Raw genomic sequence first — 4176 nt, forward strand, 5'->3', positions numbered from 1 at the left:
GCTCCGGTAGCCTCTTTCAGTTTGTGACTATTGCTAATTGTACACGCTCACGTGCAATGGGTGGCGGTTCCTACTCTGATAAATATGGCCAGAAAACCTTTGCCTGTAAGTATTTTCTTAAACAGTTGATCAGTTTTTACTTAGAAACATAATTTCTTGTGGAAACCACTTGTAATGAACCGTAGTTTGTTCGAATTGTTTACTTTGATGAATATGCTAAACGCTAGCGCGGTCTCAATGTAATTTCCCCTGGAAGTTAGCATTAAGCTAACGTAATTGCTATCACAGTTAAAGATGCAATGCTAAGTGATTGTTTTTAGAAACGAATGTTACGAGATGAGATTGCCAAGATTACTCTGTATGTCTGCTCAGTTTTACAGTGCTTCTTAAGTAAAGGTTTGAAAAGAACTTCAAGCTTCAGACTTTCTCTTGGGAAAACTGTTATCTATCTGCCAAGCCAATTTAGCAGGCTAGAGGAACCATGCCACAAACAGAGAAGCACGGGCAGAATAGTAAAAAAAGAGTTGGTGCACTTGGAAGTTGTTTGCCAGTTAAATGAATGAAATTCTAAAGAACTGATACAGTTCACCTGCAATTCTATTCAGTTCCATGCAATGCACTTTGTTGGTGGAGATACATTTGATTCAGCCTGTCACTGAAATCAGTTTAATCTTAAATATTGAGGATAATGACCAGTAAAGTTGTGTTGGTACATCTATGTACAATGAAGTGCACGTTTTTGTTAGTTAATTGCATTTATTCAATTGTCTGTTTATATGGCTTGGTTATTGCTCACCTGGATTGATTTTTTAATCCTTGGGCCTATGCGCCTCTAGGACTTACAAAATAGAATATATTGACTCCTTCAGTATGTTGTTGTAATTTCTTTATAAATTACCGTGATTACTCATATCCTCTGGCCCCTGGCTTTGCCTCAGTTTCAAGAACCAGCCCCAGCTCCAAACTAATTGAAGAGCCCTGGTTTATTGCATAATTATAATTCCCTCAAGTCACTGTCATCCCGTTGTCTATACATGAATAATAATAATGATGTTAGACAGCTTACTTACTAGGCTTGTGCTCCAAACGTACTGGTATGAGTTCTTGCTGCCATGTATTTCTTTTCCGGTGTTGTACCCAATTCAGCACCCCCGGCGTCAGATGCACCCCCTCGCGGGAGTGCGCACCACTCGCTTGATCGGAAAGGAAAGCAGTTCTCCTAAACAAATGCAGGGGAAAATACTATACTACGATTTAACTAGAATGCGTTTCGTGAACAAACTGCGGGAGTGTGCTTGCTCTGTTGCGGCCATCAAGCACAAGCAACTACAGTGGCCGAGTGCGCATATGTTGTTGAGGGGCCTCCCAGACTGATATCTGAGAACAAAATCTGTATAGTACTGTGTTTTCTGTGTTCAGTACAACGTTGAATGCAGCTTGTAGGATGAATCTGCCAGCCTTCCAGTGTAACCATTTGCAGTGACACTGAATACACCTTTTTGTTTTCAACCAATATATTTTAGCAAGCAACCAAGCTCAACCATTATATTTTGGCTCCACTGACGTTTAGACATATGAGGGTATCTTTGTTGTTCTGTTTTTGTTTGTTTGTTTGCTTGTTTATTGTGAAAGGGTCTAGTGTGTTACATTTAGCTTGGAGAAGTCTTAAAATAGGCTCCAAGTGACATTATCTCTTATGGGGTGTAATTATTCCTCCAAAGGTCGTGTGAGGGAGACTTGGGCTTGTTTTGATTTTGTATTGGTTGCGGATGCAATAAATCTTGTCTGTGCTTCAAATGTAAATGTATTTATTGTCTCTCTATGGTGGAAATCAGATGTATTATGAAACTTGCATATTTACTAAGCACAAACATTTCAGGTGTCATGGTCATAATAGTTCCAGAGTTTCGTTATACTGGCTTACTGAGCAAAGTGAATTGTAAAAAGGGTGGTAAAAGGACACATCTCTGCAACAATATATATGAAATGCTGTGAAATCTCATAACCAACCGATTTAGCTAGACGGATAGTTTTGACAGTTGTAAGTGGTCCCTCGTCCCTCGTCCGGGATATTTAAATTTTTGAGTTTTCGTCTTAGAGACATAAAAAGGAACCATGGAAACATTGAATCCTTTACTAATATTATTGCTGAGGTCTTCTAGAATATAATCATATATTCCATTTGTGCATCAATGTTTTTAGTTAAGCAAAATGTACAAAAACATCAAGGCATGTCAGACAACTTAGAAAAGTCTAAAAGGCCTTGGACCTAAGAATGTTAACATGGATACCGACAGTTAGCATACCTAGCTATGTAGCATTACCATTGGATGTGAATGACAGTTATGCTAGTTCTTGCTAGCCTTTGCTGTCCCCAAGAAGGAGAGGGATTTTCACTTGACGAGCGGGGGCAATACAGTCATCTGGAGAGTTCAAAATGATACTAAACGAGGGGAAATCTACTGTACGGAGATATTTCTGCTTAGTAGACAATTCAGATTCTAATTAGGCTGTTGGATATGTCCAATGTACGGAGTGTAAAGTTTTAATGAAATATGATTGATGCAATGTCGTTCTCCACAACAACATGGATAAACCTGGATGGTTGGATGTAGTTTCAGAACGAACGTCAAAGATCTTCAATGGTAAGACTTGTCTGTTGTGCCTCTGTTGGTGTCTCATAAAACGTGAGTTTTATTAAAGCATAGCGTATGTATTCGTGTAGCTATTTCATTCCGAGATGGCAGGGGAGTAAAATGCTCCGCTGGCAAAATAGATAACATGTTTTTAACTTTGGGGTTAATTCCCTTTCCTTTACGTCTGCTGCTGGTATACAGACAGCCGGAAAGGTTAACAAACGGAATGAAATAGCTACACATTACACACGCTATGCTTTAATAAAACCCACGTTACTCACATACTGGTAAACACTGTTAGAGCGGGTGTATAAACTGTACCTGTAACTGTTGCCACTACATTCGTTTTAATATTTTGCACTCTCTATCTAACCACTCGTTCAGGTGACTGGTTAACACTGTTAGAGCGGGTGTATAAACTGTACCTGTAACTGTTGCCACTACATTTGTTTTAATATTTTGCACTTTCTATCTAACCACTCGTTCAGGTGTTTTCTTGTACGTACTTCCCGAACCACTTTTCCTCGTTAAGTTTTCCATCCTTTTTCACACTGTGTCTCTGCGTCGATATCGGAGATACCTAGCAAAATAAACCTGAGCCTGGCTGAAGGCTAAATAGCTCGCTAGCTATCATCACTCTACTCACGATTGTATCAATTGACATTATGCGGAACATTCTTGCGGGGTCCACTAGACAGACGTATCTACTTCCGGCCGGCCGCTGCTGTGGTAAATACAGACAAGCGTATTATGGCGACAGCCGGTGTTTACAGGAGCTACCAGGAATTACTATTTCAGATGTACATACTATTGCCAAACGGACGTCCAGAGCCCCGAGTACTCTGTTAGAAAAGGTTTAAGTTTTACGCCTCCTCATTTATTCATAAATATGAGGGTATCTAGCTGTTATGTAGCTTTCGCTAATGGCTACACAATCCTCTGTATGTGTAACCAGAGTCAGTTTAGTGCATGTGACAGCTTCACAGTAAGAGTTATGCTGGGGGTACATATCACAGGAAATGGAACACAAGGCCTGCCATGAAATGCACCCCATCTGCATCATTTTGTTCCTTTGACCTCACTATTGGTGCTTTTAACTGCATGCAATTGGTGCCAAGATATGTATGAGTTTGATAGGTCTGACAACAGATAGGTCAGTGGTGGATGTGGAATTGGTTTATTATATTTTATCTTATAAAGCGACAGGAAAAATGTTTAATTTCACAAAAACAAGTGTAGCTATTTGATGGAGAGAATATTATGCCCATTAATGGTGAGAAACACACATACACTGTGTGCACAATTATTAGGCAAGTTGTATTTTTGAGGATTAATTTTATTATTGAACAACTACAGTGCTGTCGGTCAATCAAAAATGTCAATAATCTCAAACCTGAATATTTAAGGAAGTGAAAGTGAGGTTTTGGCTTTCTTAGGAGAATATCTATGTCTGCACAATTATTGGGCAACTATGAGTGTGCAGAATTATTATGCAACTAAATGAAAAACGACAAATTTCCCATCTCACTTGTCTATTTTC

Source organism: Sprattus sprattus, assembly GCF_963457725.1.
Source record: "Sprattus sprattus genome assembly, chromosome: 14".
Lineage (NCBI taxonomy): Eukaryota > Metazoa > Chordata > Actinopteri > Clupeiformes > Clupeidae > Sprattus > Sprattus sprattus.